The following is a 16984-nucleotide window of genomic DNA, read 5'->3' as shown; positions in this document are numbered from 1 at the left end:
TCGTCTCAAAAATGGTGGAAAATTATGGCAAAAAAAAGTTTAAAAAATCCCAAGCTTCCACAAAATTTCTGCAAATTCCTTTTTTCTTTACACTCAGCACCAGCATCCTCTGCCTCCATCGAAAGACATTTTTCAACCTTCGGTTTGGTGTGGAGCAAACTACGAAACAGATTAGGAGTAGATAAAGCTACAAAACTAGTAAAAGTGTATCGCCATCTAAGGGAGAAATGCGGACACTTTGAATCTGGTGTATAATATTAATAAATAATTAAAATTTAACCTTTTTTTTTAAATTAACTCTTAGCTTCTGCTGAAAATTTTTAACTATTTGGAGAAAGTTTCTCATCATCAAAAAAAAAAAAAATGGCTAACCTTCTTAAATATTATTTTTACGATTTCACTTTAATATAATTTATTCTGTTCCTTTTAATATCATATCTTTAAAAAAATTGTAAAGAAACAAAAATGAAATTCATTTACTAAGTGATACATTAACTGATTTAAACAGTTTTATTTTCTGCTTTAAAAAAAACTTATTGTATATGCTTTTTTTATAATTTTATATGTTTTTTGAAATTAAAAATATAAAGTTAAAATTATTTATCTAAAAATGAAGCCTTTTTCCTAAGGTTCAATATTTAAAAAAAAAAAAAAAAATAGGACAAACTACTAATACTCTTTATAATTATATGTCATTGTAATTTCTCTTTTTATTAATCTTATTGCAAATAGATGGAAGACCATCAAATATTTATTTCTGTTTTATTAAAGTTAAAAGTATGATGAAATTTTAGTTTTTACTGATTATAAATATTTACTGATTATAAATTCATAATAGGTAATATTTTTTATATGCTTATTAAATATAGTAAATAAATGTGTGCAAAAACAAAAAGATTAACAAACTTGTACCTTTTATATTACTGTTGCATTTATATTTTATAATGCTTGAGATAAAAATTGTGAAACATTTTGAGGTAAAAACTGTCTTTAACAATAAAGAAGATTCAAATATGTATTAGTGACAATGTGTTCTTTAAGCTTATTTTAATTTTGTTATATTTATTTAAAATTAACTTTCTGGATTTATTTATATTTTTAAGCTTATACAATACTATTTAATAATTAAAAATATTTACGCAGTAAAAGTTTTTAAGTTCAGGTTTACTAAATGAAAAAACCCAATTTTCCCCGGGTCTTTTCGAATAAAACCCAATTTTCCCCGGGTTTTTTCAATAAAACCCATGCGGGTTGGGTTTTTTCAAAAAACCCCGGGTTTTTTCAAACCCTGTTTTTGAGGGATGGGGACTTATTTTTACAAAAAGGGCAAGTAGGATGCATTTATAGGAATCAAAGGGCAGAGGGGATAGGCCGTCCTTCTAAAAATGCTTAGGAAGAACACTGATAATAAGTTAAAAGACAATTATTGGCAATAACTTTAGTTTTACTTAACATTAAACATACCATACCATAACCAGTCAATGGATCAGTCATTGTATGTTGTAGTGTTTGTATTTTTAGGGTGAATTGAAAATCTCTACTAAAATTGTAACATAAAACAATTAAATTCAATATCTAAATTGATAATAATTAACAACGAATAGCTATAACCAGCAATATAACTGGACAGTAATAATATAGCAAATAATATTGGTCTAGTATTTTACCTTGTTTTCAGAAAAACCAATTAATAGTTTCAAAATTTTTGGTTAGATTTTTTATTTAGGGTATATAAAATAAATCATAATTATAGTAGCATATAAAGCAAGTATTATGCATGATTTAATATCTAGTTGAATGTCCCTAATGGCAAAAAAACTTCCCTAGGTTTTTAAGATTACAACAGTAATGACAGTTGGGCACTTTCAATGTGTCGTGTTAAAAACCAGTTTTTGACGTCAAAAACACAACCTTGACTATAATCAGGGTGGCCACTCAAATCAGGTTTCGAATTTCCCCGATTTTTCCAGTAAAAATCTTAAATTTCCAGGTATTAGTTTGCAAAAGAAAATAATTCCAAGCAATTATACATTAATAAATTTTTATATTTATTTACATTTCAATATGAAGCCATTTTATACTGCATTTAATCCAAACAGTGCTCTTCATAAAATTCATTGATATAATTTTCCTTAAACCAATATCTAAAGTGAATGTTCAAATAATGTTGTTTGTTTCGAATTAGCACTATTATTTTAAGAGCTATTCAGTATTCGCAAATGCAAAATTGTCGAATTTCTTGTTCTATATTCTATAGAAAAAACTAGATAAAATTATTTAAATTATATTCTTTTTTTTCTTCTTATTTGAAATTAGAATATTTAAAAAATTCCAATCTAACTACATGGCTTCTTAGTTTAGATCAGTTAATTGTGTTTTACAAATAGGCAATTACATGGTGTCAGACATAAAAAAAAAGGAACATAAATTTCATAAAAACATTATCTTATAAACATAAAATATCATAACCTATCGAAAAACAATTTGTTTTATAAAAACTGATTATAATATGTGCAAATTAAATTGATTAAATTATTGGAGTTGGTTGTAAATCACATGAAAGCAAAAAATGATTACTCATTTACGAATTGTCTAAACTATGTGAATTTGTTTGTAATTGAAATGTAAACTTGATTGAATTCTGAAGCTGACATTTGAATAAAAAATTGTATGCAGTTCTCAACTTGCAAAACATGATATAGGGTGACCTGGGGTAATTCACGATCACTCTGTTTCTGGAGTAAATAATGATCACCTAAGTTATATTTAAAATAAAAAAAAAAAAATTTTTTAAATTTGAGACATGGACAAGAATGCTTGTACACTTTACTAAAGTATAACTACATTTACTTAATAATAGCTTTTTGTTTTATCTAACAAAATAAGTATCTTTTAAACTGCTTTCTGTATTTTCAATTTCAAAGATGGGTTTCAAAATGTGCACATTTCTGCAAAGATCCCCCTCCTTCTCTTAATAATAAATATTTTGAGTTATTTTATATTTCTTTGAAATAAAAATAGTGTAAGCTTTTGTTTAATTGTTTCACATCTATTGTAAACATTATAATTGATTATAGAAAACTGTATCAAATGTTGCCCTCTATAGATGGGGTAATTATTGATCACTGGGGTAATTCCAGATCACTGTCATTTCTTCTTATAAATAGCTAATAAATAGCTAATTTTCTTTTCTTAAATAATAGTTCATATTTATTAAGTGGAACAACTATAAAATATATTTTAACTGTCATCACAAAATTTGTTTTTAACGGTATACAAGACTGTATTCTGATTTGCACCATTTCTGGTTTGTCATACCTTGCTTCTATCTTACTTTTATGTGTGTACATTGTTAGAATAATTTTTAAGTTTATAAATTAGCTTAGTATAAATATGGTGAGAAATTATTAGCCTAAAAAGGATACTAAGCTTATAGAAAGCAAAATTAGTAAATTTCTTTTAATGATTGAAAATGAAAATTTCAATGTGAGAGCTGCTGCCAGAGCTGTTGAGTTGACATACCTTACTCTTTACTTTACACTTAATGATGTTAAAAAAATCCAGCAAAAGTAGCCTATGTGGGAACTCTCTTATATTTCAGCAGAACATGAGAATGAGTTGGCTGATTGCCTAAAATGTATGGCATGATGCAAAGATTTTTGGAAAATTTAAAGTGTTAATCTTTCTTCTTGCTTTTAAATAAATAGTTTTATTAGCTGCTTAAACATATCTTTTTGGTTTATTTGTTTGATCTTGATGTCTTATTTGTTAATTACCATTATATAATTATTTTTAAACAGCCCCTTTACAATAAAAACTGGTGATCAGGAATTACCCCAGAAATGATCAAGACCAGGGGTAATTCCTGATCCAGGGTTGGCAGGTTTTTGACATGTGACAGTTTAAACCGTCACGTCAAAAATGTCAAAAACCTATATTCATATGTGAAATTTAATTATACATAAAATTTATATATATATTTTTTTATAAGGATAGTGTTTCTAAATATGTTCTAGAAAAAATAAATTTAAAATTTTGAAGAAACACTTATATTTTGAATAGTAACCAAAATCTTGTACTTTTGAAAGCTCACATCTTTTGTAATATAATGTTTTCATTTTCATGTGTTATTGAAAATCTGCAGTGATATTATTAAGAAATTTATTTAAAACCAAATTTAGTGTATAATATAGATTATACTAAAAATTAGACATTTTTAAAGATAAACATTAGCAGTTTTGTACATTAGACATCTTTTAAAGAAAAATCTTTTAAACAGGTTGGGCACATGCAACATTCACAATCAGGGAATTTTTGTCTATTTTTAGCTCTTCTAAAGTAAACTGGGGGGAGAGGGATTAGTGAACTGCTTTCAACATACCTTGTTTGGTGGTGGAAAAATGTTCAAAACTAGTTATGTGCTACCGTATGCTGCAAGGAGCAAATGAACTAGACTATTGAATTTTGAATTAAATCTCTACTTCCATCATTTTCATTTTGATTATACGATTATGTAATGTGATGCATGTTCTAATTTTTAAAATTATGTATTTAATTAGGGTAATTAAAAATTTTCCACAATAATTTGTTTACATATTTCATGGATCAGTGACTGTAATGTTCTTCTGTTTCGTTTGACTTTTGTGATTGGTTGTTAGTTTTTCATAAAAATCAGTAATTCTGAATTTTAAATCTTAAATTTTTTTTAATTCATAGTTAACATAAGACAATACAAATTTAAGTGCTTTCTGTTAAATACACAGAGAAGTTAGTGTCGATTTACAGTATATTCAGCCTATTCATTTACTATGCTGAAAATTTAGTTTATCCAAATACTTGTGAATTTCATTTTGCTGAATACTATATAGTTTTGTTGAATATCTAGATATTCAGGCTGTTGAATAATTACTTCTTACTTTCAAGATATACATTATTTGTATTCTTAATACAAGTGGAGAAAAAAAATTAAGAGATGAAAATTGTTTTAAAATGATAAGTGTAATAATTATAAATATAATAAACAATATGAATTATATTTATCATTATTCATAAATATAACTACTTTTAAATTCAAATTAACATACTGGATAATAAAGATATTCAGTCTAACATTAAAAAATTTTTTTATACACTTGTATCAAGTTTGTATTTATACAACATAGCTTGTAAGTTCCTTATAAATATAAATATTAGTTAAATGTTCCTTATATGTCAAAAATGCATGGTAATAAACTTTAAATTTTTTTAAATATCAAAAAAAAAAAATTTTTTTTTTCAAAATATAAATATTTAAACAATTTTTGTGCAAAATTTTTCTGCACATGCATTTGAATATAAATTTCTGAGATTTTATATCTGTTATTTTACCTTAATTTTAATAAAAAAATATTTTAAAACCTGCTGATTACCTATAGTATAATTAAATTTCCATATAATGCATGGCAACTGTTGGTAGTTTTGAAGTTTATATATTTTCTTGGCAAACTTCAGTTTTTGACGGTTTAAACCAATATTATACCCTTGTCATGTCAAAAACCACTTTTTGACGTCAAAAACCCAACCCTGTCCTGATCACTAAAAATTTAAAATCTTTTAAATTCTAATTAGATTTTCAAACAAAAGAAGGAGACATAGGACTCATCTCATATAGCCTCAAACTTCCAGTAAATATAATTTGGTATGTGTTCTAAGGGGTCTGGTTGTTAAACAAATTATACTAGGTTAAGGTGGGGATATACATTATTGTAAATTAATCTAAAAGAATATTTAAATTGTTTCCATTCATATTTCACTTCATTTCATAAAGAAAAAGCAAAATAAGAGATAGAAATAAAAGCAAATATAATGAAAAGAAAAGCAATGGTGTCTAATGCAAAAATAATTAATTAAAAATTTACAATAAAAATATTTTTATATTAAAATCTTGCTTTAAACAAAAAATATGATCTAATTACGTTATATCCTAGTGGCACAGTACAATTACATAAATGTATAAATAATGTATTAATTTATAAATATATAGTTATAATATTTGGTGTCGCACATAAAATAACAAAAAAATATCTCAATTTTATTTATTTATTTTTTTTATAAAAAATAAGAATAAGAAATGTTTCTAAACATTTGTGCAAGATAACCTGTTTCGTTACAGTTTACTTTAATTATTATTTTTTCCCTTCCCCATTATTAGTGTGAATTTTTTTTTATTTCAAAAAGTATACTTTGCTAGAGATTCTCTTACCACAGTTAAAAAATTCAAATGATGTAGCCCTTCATTTAACAGCCTATAACTTATTGAAAACTGATATTTATAAGTCAGTATATTTAACTCTTTAAAATTTTGGTCATCTTGTTGCCCAACTTAAAACCTGTACTTGTGCAGTAAAAAAAAAAAAAACTAATTTCATTTTTTTTCTAATTAACACATGTAAATATTTTTTCTATATATATATTAAGTTTGTATAGCATTTAACATGTTTCCTATAGATTCCTTGTCTCTGCCAGCTTTCAGAGTAAAAGGAGAAATAGTTTTGCAAATATCATCTCTGAAATGTAAGCAAGTATTTACTAACTTTCAACATTGTGATTAATGCAAAATTCAAATCATAAATTAAATATTAACCAACAAAACGTAAAATTAAATGTTAACATTTAAATAGTGATTCGTAAAAGAACATTTTTCTAAAATTAAATTTGTTATTAAAGGTTAAAATAAAATCCAGAAAATTAACATCAATGCAACAATTGTAATGATTTTGTTGTAAGGGATTCAAGAAAATGAGTGATTGGTTGGCTTGGCATGCATTGGAAAAATCAATGTAAATGACAAAAAAAAATTTTTTTTTTCAAAATTTAATTTTGTTTTAGCAGTTTTTTGAAATTCTATTTTAGCATTAGCAATAGAAAGAAAATAACTATCAAGCCATTTTTGTCAAAATCTACCTTGAGGCAATTAGGTTGTTTTTTCAACTGCACGCCCGAATAGATGGACAAATATTTTTAGTTTCTATCTTGTAATAGTCAGTTGAGAAATCATTAATTTTAACTGTGCAGTGTATATAAACAACTATGTCAATGCAAATCATATTTATGCTCTATTTAAATCTAATCATTTTCAGTCATGAAATAAAAAGATTACCTGCCACCATAAAATTTTCTATTTTATAAATGAAATGGGAGAAAAAGTGTTTCAAAGTTTCTGAATACAATAAAAATTTCTTAAAACTTAACTGTGCATTAAGAGAGGGAAAACATTACAATAATTATCTACCTATAACTAGGGCCCTATAAATTATGCGAAGATGCGGAAACCCGCATAATTTACAATTGTCCGCGTAATCGCAGCGTATCTGTATAATTTTTATTTTTCAGCAAAATGTATTCGTTTACCAGATAAATTTCTTCTTAAGGGTTTTTTTTTTTCAACTGAAATATATCTTCTTTTTCAATTCCAAGAATCTTTTTGGTCAGGTGGTCAGATCTTTCCAAGAATCCCCCCCCCCATCAGTCGCCATCATCTTCAATAGGAAGCTGGTTGAACAGCTTTTGCGGTGCATGGACCATAGAGGTCACCTCTATGGTATAGACCACAGAGCTAGAAAGTTGGGGAAGAATGCCCCCCCCCAAACTCCTGTCCCACCTCTTTTCTTTGTAGTTCCTGGAACTCCACAAGATATTGCTTGAGGGTCATGCATTCCGCTTTATTCATTCTTCGAGTATCTGCTCGGTGCATGCGAGTATTTTCATGTATTGATTTGAAGTTATTTTAACTCGTTTCCACACAAATAGTCACTGTAAACATGTCTCTATCTAAAATTTAAAAAAATGCCATCCATATTTCTGCACAGGATAGATGTAGGCAATATCAGAGTATTTTTCACACTTCTGATGGAATAATGTTCTGTACCACGTGTAATATTGCTGTGGCTCACACAAGAAAGTGTGCTGTCGATAAGCATTTGGATAGTAATAGTCACATAACAAATAAAAGAAAAAATGAACAAGAGGACAGCGAAATGCAGAAAAAAAAACAAGCAACCGTGTCATCAATGTTCAAGAGAAAAACCGAATGTGCTGAAATGCGCAATCTTTTAATTTGAAATTGTTCGCATTTACAAGTGCTAATATTCTGATTGAAAAACTGGATCACCCCAAAATGAGAGAATTTCTAACGAAATATATTTCGGGTGCAGGTGCTTTACCTTGTGCTAATTCTCTTCGCCAAAATTATTTACCAAAAGTATTTGAAGTAAAGAGGAATTAATTGAAAGAAATTCTTCGTACTACTGATTCACTCTGCATCGGCTTCGATGAAGGCAGTGATGATAAAGAAAATTATGTTTTACATATTTTAGCTGTCCCGCATCCTTATCTTCTAGATAGCATTTATCTTGAAGCTGTACAATTGACTACAGTTTCTCAAGCCGTAGTGCAGTGCTTGACAAATATGAAGATTGATTTCAACAAAGTTTCAGCAATCTTAACAGATAACAATCTTTTTAACAGATGACAATAAGAAAACTAAACTTTGCCCAGTACCAATAAAGACACGGTGGAATTCCTGGTTTAAATCAGTGCTATATCATGCTGAATATTGTGATGTTTACATAGAATTTTTTAGCAGTGAAATAAACCTTACTCCTGACACTGCTTGTTTCAATCAGAGCAAAGTTTTGGTGGAAAGCAAGAACGTTTGCAAAGACTTTCAGTTCATTGCAGAACACGCTCAGATATTAATGGATACTCTTCTTTTTTTCGAAACATGTGGTGTATCTATTCACAAAGCTTACAATAAGATTTTTGATCTGCGGTCTAAACTTCGGTGTAATTCTCAGGCATCATACTCGCGAAAAGATTCACGCAACGTATTTCTTCAAGAAGTGTTTCACAAAACAATTGCAAAGTTGAATACTTACTACTCTCCAGAACTAGACGTATTAAAAAAACACGGGCCCAAGTTTAGTCAACCTGAATTAAATTTCATGAAAGCTGCTCGAGTTTTCGATCCAGAACAAATAGTCAACCTCAATATTGAAGACGACAATGTATTCAAGAATATTCCAGGAGTGAGTGGTCAAGATATAAAACTAGAGTATGCTGCTTACAACGAATGTTCAAACCCGGACTCAATTAGATTCTGGAATTCAGAGGTCTGGACTAACTTCTCTCCCTTTTAATAAACTTTAATAATTGTTCTGATGTAGAAAATGGATGTACAATACATAAGAAGTTAATTTAGTTGAAATCTTGACTGTATTCATTGAAAAATTTTTTTTATTAAAACAGGAAAGAAAGTTGAACTTTTTTAAGAGATTTTTTTTTCAGTTTCAATTGTTTTCTGGGTCATTCGCAGCCTGCATGCATGATTTTTAAAAGACACCGCATCCTTGCCGCATAATTTATAGGGCCCTACCTATAAAAAAAAATTTTTCAAAAGAGAAATATCTTAATTTTATTGCTGTATTTATCTGCATTAAATTAAATGATAGTTTTGTCCAATTTTTACAATCTACTGTATTTGTTGCATAACAAAATATATTATTTATATAACTTTTACTTGTATTTAGTGGCATAGCAATCAGGGGACAAGAAAGAGCTTATAACAACCCTAGATGTAGCCTTAGAGATGCACCAAATTTATGAAGAATAATTAAGAGAACTCCAGAATAATTTTTTTTTTCTCTTTTTCCTAGTCTTATTTGTTAATTACAGGCTCAATAACAACTTAAACCTAAAAATTGAATAAGTCTTGTTTTATTGTAGGTTACCTTGCATGTATTATTTTTTAAATTATTTCTTGCATATAAACAAGACAAAGGGAAATAATTACTTATCATTCATTCAAAAAAAAATAATCATCATCCAAGTGTAATAGAAACTAAACAATTCAGTTATAAACAAAATGGATTGAGTGTATTTGCATTGTCAAGTTACTCCGATTTAAAGTTGTGAAATTGTATTTAATGTAAAGTAAAATAAACTTGTAACATTCCAGAAATGTCTAATTAAGTTTGACATTATATTATCTCTATATATTATAGGTATATTAGCTGCTCACAAACTTAGTTTGTTCCCTTTGCTGTAAGCCCTAACTATGTCTTTTCTTGCATCGGCAAGTTTTGGTACTTGCATTTGAAGGCGTCTGGTCAGCCCTTGAGCAGGCATTTCTGTTAGCCAAGCATGTACTTCAACTAAAGAAAAGTTTCTGAATACTGGTGAGTTGCTTTTCTCTCTCAGAATAAGTAAATAACTATAGAATATTCACCAAAAAAATTTTTGCTCCTATTATATTTTTCATGCACTTTAAGCAAAATGATGGGTTGTTCCTCGAAAAATAAAAATTTAGTTGCTTACCCCAAAACATGGGCGGATCGTGAATTTAAGGGGCCCTAGGTTGAAACTACTTAGAAACCCTAATAGCCATTTTGTCAAAAAAACTGCTTTCTATAGTGATATAGATAAGTATACAGAAAAAAATAGGACAATAAAATAATTTTATTTATTTTTATTTGTGTAAACAAACAGCAACTGTGCAATATTATTGAAAAATAAATTGACAGGTTATGTGTAGTTATGTTATATAAATTATAAAGCAACCTTTCTGCATTTTTGTGGTGCTGCAAAATCCTTTATTTGCTCATCACATTGTAAGTTCATCACTCATTCACTAAATGCTCGTTTACGTCATCTGGATAATAATTAACAATATTACGTACACTTTCCAGATCTATGTTTTCCATATTTTTGTCTTGCAAATCCATTAAATATTTGAATGTCTTGCTATACATCTCATGGACTTGGCTCCTTTTATTTAAATCCATAATCAGCTTATCCAACGTGCCTCTTTTAATTTTTTCTGTGCCGTATGCTGAGAATTTATCTGTAGACTTATCTGAAAATTTTGGAGTGATGGTCTCTTGTTTATGTCATTCTGATTGGTGCCCTTTGTTGTTCACGAAATCTTTTAATGACACAATTAACTTGTCGCCTTCACAAATATCTGAACCAGGGCTCAGTATTTTTTTATTAACTAATTTAAATCTCCCCAAAATTTTTTCCCAAAAAGTAATCAAAATTGCAGTATCGAGTTTCGCCATTTTACTGAATAAATTTTGTGCCTCTTTCCGGAAATCAACTTTCTCATCCTCATTTTCGCTGAAACTTTCGAAAATTTTCATAATGTTATCATAATTATTTTTCAAAGCTTTGGCAGTATCACAGTAACAAGACCATCTGGTCTGGCTTAAACTTTTTATCGTAAATTTGAGTTTTGTTTCATGATTTAAAAGTTCCCACCTATGGGTCAAAGTAGAAAAGAAAACTTCTTTCTTTTTTTTTTTGCACTACTCCAAAAAAGTTCACAATTTTGGTTGAATTTCAATAAATTGGGAGAAGTTCTTCAGTGTGTAAAGAAAGCAGGGAAGGGAACCCATTAAAATAAAATTGATTTTAAGGAATATGTGCATAGTTTTTAAGACATCCGAAATATACAAAGCTTTTTATTTTATCATTAATAAAATCTTGTTTTTAAAGGTAATTAGTTTGAAGTTTTAAATTAATCCTCAGTGAAATTCACAGTCTATAAATTTCTTTTCAAATTAATGTAATTCTGGATTTTTTATTTTTTTTAATTGTTACATGTTACAAAAATATATTGAAAATATGGTATTAAATGCTGGAAAAACAAGTAATTTTAATAACTGCCGAGAAATGATCAGAAATTAATGTGGATTTATGATGAAATCATATCGAATAGAGCAAGTAAAAATGGGATTACTAAAATACAAAATTCGCAAACCATAACATTGAAATTGAAAATACCATGTAAATAAATAATCAAACAGCTGCCAAAAACTTTTTTAATTGTGTTTATTTATGATAGAATCAACGCAAATTGAGCGTGTCAAAAAGTGACACCTCCAATTCGAAAAACATTCTTCTCGCACTGACTTTGTACAAAAAATTTATGCATACGAAAAGATAATTGGAAATCAGTGTGAGTTTACGACCAAGTAATCCCTTTTTTTTTCTTTTTTAAATACATATATTTGGTGGATGGCTTATCATGCAAGTTTATTTTTAAATTTTTTTTTTTTTTGCAAATTGGTGAGTTAGTAAAAACCAAACTATGCTGTTATATTTCAAAAGCACATTTTATTAATGATTTACAGCATTTAAAATTTAGAATTTAAAAGTTATGTTTTAATGCAACACTAGCTGGTGAGAAATCTGAAGTAAAAGTTCCAGAGTGAGAAGAGGAAGTCCAAATTCAATTTCGCGTGTGTGATATACTTTTTACACATAGCCTCAAACTACTAAATACAGCACATCACCTCCCCCTTAAGAATAGAAATTTAAAGGTAAAGAAAGCTGGCCATCTCATCCTTTGTGATCTCGTCGGTTGAAATGGAATTTGTTGAGTTGAAGCTAGGGTATTCCTCAGCAAAACAGCTAGACTTGGTTTCTTGGTAGGAGATGATTGAGGAGTTTCCTATGTTGATTTGACAGGTTCAGAATGTTTTTGGATATCTCCAATAGGATGCAGAAGAAATGAGCAGTATTGATGTGTGCAGTTTCACTGCTAAAACTTATTTGTGGAACATGAAGTCTTATCTGGAATCTGGTCTGTTGGTCACATTCGGTCTACGTAACTTCGATAAAATGTATGTTGCATATTAACTGTGTGAGGAAGAGATCCATCCGTAACTTCCAAATATCCACCTTGCTTTGGTAAATTATAGTCTTGAATAATTGAATTTGTCAGCTTCATGAAAGACACAATCTTGAAAATGCATATTTGTCTTTACTCTTCTAACCAAGTCAGGAAGAGCAAGATCTGTTCTAGTGTTTCTTCGGGAGAAAAGCATAGCTGGACTAATCATGATTGTCATGTGAAGAGCCTTGTGATATCACACAAGGAAGGTGCTGACCTTTTGCTGGGTATTGCCTGTTAAGTTCTGCATGACATGAATAGATAGCTTAAATGTGTGTACACTCACCTAACACTTGATAGATATAATGTTGAAATGCTGCAGCATTTGACAATCCAAATTGCATATACAAAAATTAGAAAAAGGCCATGTGGAGTTCCTGTTACTGCAATTTCTGGCACATCTTTTCACACTGGAATGTTACATTGTAGTAAGGTTTTGCTAAGTCCAAAGTAGAAGCTACTGTTTTCCCTTCTAACACTTGAAAACAGTATTGAATGTGGGGTGCAGAGTATCTGTCTAGAACAGTAACCCTGTTAAATCCTCAAAAATCTTCACAAGGCTGCCAATCCCCATTTTTCTTTGGGACCATGTGTAAGTAACAGCTTTTAGGCAGTCTCCAAACTCTAGAAGCTACAAGAGATTCAAACTCTTGCTTTGCAATTTTTAGTTTATCCGCTGGCAAATGTTGAGGTTTGAAGAAAGCAGGTGGTCTATTCGTTAGAATTGGATGTTCCACTCCATGAACAATTTTGTTTGGGGTAGTGCCTACTCTTATCAGCGTAGGGAATTTTGCTAGCAATTAGTGGAATTAGGAGTTCGCAATAATTTCTGAAACAAATGAAGAATTTCCAGCATTCCTTTTTGTTTGCAACTTGGTCAATGGATCATTCCAAATACCATTTTTGATGTCTAACAGTCCGAAATTGCACAATAAATCTGCTCTTATTGTGACAACAATTGTAAGACGCCAATTAAGCTCTCTTCTTGCCCCAGAATTAATTTTAAAGGGTGTTAACTGAAGTTTGAGCTTGGCTGCTTAGCTTAAGAGCAGAGTTAGAAGCAACAGATAAGTCTGTTTAAAGTACTAGATTCTATTTGCTATTTAGGTATGTGTAAGCTAAATTTCTCTGTTGCTATGATAATATCGCAGAACAATTTTGTGTAAATAAAGTGTTTTTTTTTTTTTTTTTTTTTTTTTTCATTTTGATAGAATGGAATTAAGCACGGTAGAGGACAACAGAATGTTGCACTTTCTGGTAATCTCGTAACATTTATGGTGAAAAGAACGTAATATTAAGGGGAATTAGATTTTTTTTTAAATTAGTATATTGGATAGAATTCAGAAACAATAGAAGATTGTTAAGAAGCTCTTTAACATGGTTGTATAAAAAAAATTTCTGACATAAAATCAGAAGAAACTGAAAAATTGGTAGGGTTAACGCTAAATTCAAAAGTTAGACAGCAATTTATTAGATGTTATGCTGCTGTCGGATAATATTACAGAAGAAGAAATTGAACATGAAAGTAAGTCAATTGATGAATATTGTAATAACCATCATGAAGTCAAAACAATTTTCAACGAGTACTTAAGGGGCCTAATGAGGAAAATTTATCAATAATTATAAAAGTCTTATCATGAGTTCAAACTTCCCGAATATGATGGTAGTATATAGGGCTATGTATCATTTTTTTCGATGTTTGAGAAAATACATGACTATCCAACTTTAGATCTTGATGATAAATTTCAGTATCTCATACAATGTACTGCTGACGATGACATACAATGTACAGCTCATTAAAGAGAATTGGTTTTAAGTTATCAAGCAACAGCCAAAACTTACCAGGAAGTAATTGAAAGTGTTAGATTCGCTAAGGATGAAGTTTCAGTTGAATTTTACATTAGAGAACTCTTGTCTTGAGTACTACTAAGCTCTAAATTTCAAATGTCTATATCACTTTCTTCACTGTATGGCCAATTAGAATCACAATTAAGAGCTTTGGAATCTTTAGGTGTAACCACTAAAATGTACGAAACGCTCTTGTTCTTGTTGGTGGAGTCTTTTATTCTTGAGGAGCTGCTTAGAGTATAAAAATGACAGTTACAAGTTTGCAAAACTCCAAAAGGTTCTTGTTCTTGTTGGTGGAGTCTTTTATTCTTGAGGAGCTGCTTAGAGTATAAAAATGACAGTTACAATTTTGCAAAACTCCAAAAGACAGACTGGATGTTCTAATGTTATTTTTGAGAAGTTGAAGGTGAGCAAAGAATATTCATGACTGTTGGTGGTTTTGACGTTAAGACACCTAAGTTGGCTAGAGATAAGAGACCGTCAATTGCTCATGATGAGAAATAACACTGTCTGCAAACTACTTATTTTCTGGCAAACAGAAAAAAAGAGCACTTATGCCAAAGGGTCCAAGAAAGTGAAGACTTTTTCTGTGGACAAGATTTCTCTTTAAGAAAGGGTAAAAATGATTAAACAAGAAAACGCTTGTGTGTCAAACAAAAACTCAAAAGAAAGGAAAAGGAAGTACAAGAAAAAACTTTGTCTATTATCAGCTGTTCTGGAAATGTTATACTACAGCTGGTATTAGTGAAACTGAAATAAAGCTCAAAAGAATAAACTGTACTTGCAATTATTGACTGTGGCTCCTAGTAGTTTTTTATTCTGTAAGAAATAGCCAATAATGTGAGTTATCTGTCAAGACGATCAAAAGATTTGACCCATATTTTGTTTGAAGAATCCATTGAACAGAAAGGCAGCATGTCCTTCTTTGGACTTTGTGCCATTAAACCCTACATTCAATCAATCAACCACTGAACAGAATAAATATCATAAAAATAGTATAACTGTTGCTAGTTTAAATAATTATTAGAGTTGCACTATTACAATATTAGATCAAAGGATCATACGTGGAAAGCTCTTTAGACCTTGTAAAGAGAAATTAAATTAAATTTGAAGGTCAACCAGAAATTTATTTATTCATTGGAGCTGAAGTGTTTATGGGAGAGAAGCATGAGCTGAGATGTGGTTTAACAGCTTTGGAAACTAAATTAGGTTGGATTTTTCTGAGAAGAGTTCAAGAAGATGAAGGAAATGGATTAATGTCACTCACCATAAACTTACTTCTATCTCAAACCAGCAGCATCTCTAAACTATGAGAAATCTCGGCATATTGGACCTAAGAAATTCCATTGAGTTAAAATAAAAATTGGAGATAGCCAGTTTCAGTTAATTTCAAAAACACTTTTGAAGAAAGAAATGAGACAGTATGAAGCTTGTTTACTGTGGCTAGAAGCTAAACACTCTCTACTGGAAAAAAATCTATTGCTGAGAAAAGATTCATTTCACTTTTCAAACAAGCTCAAAACTAAAGGTAGATATGGAGAATACAAGGATGGTAAGACTGAAATAATTAGTTACACACTCAGAAATTGAAAATGTTTCTCATTACCTGCCTCACAAAGGAGTACTTAAAGAACATTCTACAAATAGAGAAATGGACCCAGAAGTATGAAAAAGACAATATACACAAAATCACGATCTCTTGTCTAGAATTACTTACCTGTTGCATCGGAGTATGTCTAACCTCGAAAATAATAAAAGCAACTGATCTAAAGAACATATACATACTTACTACTGAACCAACTCCTTGACCATTTTCTATTGGATAAATAAAGAAGAAAACCGAAGTGTCTTTATAAACAATTGAGTGAAAGAAATCTGATTTAAAACAAAAAAGGAATCGTGGAGGCACATATCTATGGAACTTAACCCTGCAGACCTACCTTCCAAAGGTTGTATTGCTCAAGTTTTCGTAAAATCTAAGTGGCTAGAGAGACCATCATGGTTTAAGTTATATGAAGATTGACCAGTAAATGAAACATAGAAGAGGAGGCAATTTTCAAAGAAAAACTGAAAAGATTAACCTTGATTTTAGCTTATAATGATTTAGAAGTTCAATAGTACTGTGAAAGGTTTCAATATATGAATAAGAAACTGGAGAAAATAAACTACTGAAAATTGATGGAAGAAAAAAGACTTTTTAAAAACTATTTGTACTCTTATTATATTACCACAATGGACTTTTCAGACTAAAGACAAAAATTAGCTAAAGAGAATTTTTTGTGCCTGATTCTTCAAAACATGAAATCATAGATAAATTCATACTTGCTGGACACTTTGTGTAATTTTTTACATGCTGGCTGATAATTCATAGTTGCACTTTTGGATAATAAAAGTTAGGGGAACAGACACCCTTGTCAGAGATCA

General features: G+C 29.5%; 1 protein-coding gene across 1 annotated transcript in view; it reads left to right on the top strand.

Annotated features, from left to right (window-relative positions):
- Window positions 1–16984, top strand: part of LOC122268880 (uncharacterized) — a 63344-nt gene that overhangs the window by 21355 nt on the left and 25005 nt on the right. The window contains exon 2 of the mRNA XM_043039669.3: window positions 10041–10214. The gene's annotated coding sequence lies outside the window, so the exon portion shown is untranslated. The remainder of the gene's footprint in view (window positions 1–10040; window positions 10215–16984) is intronic.

The sequence above is a fragment of the Parasteatoda tepidariorum genome, chromosome 12 (assembly GCF_982258835.1).
Source record: "Parasteatoda tepidariorum strain Cologne lab strain chromosome 12, Ptep-v5.0, whole genome shotgun sequence".
Classification (NCBI taxonomy): Eukaryota; Metazoa; Arthropoda; class Arachnida; order Araneae; family Theridiidae; genus Parasteatoda; species Parasteatoda tepidariorum.
Note: the sequence above shows the minus strand (reverse complement) of the source record. Positions and strands in the feature narration are given on the sequence as shown.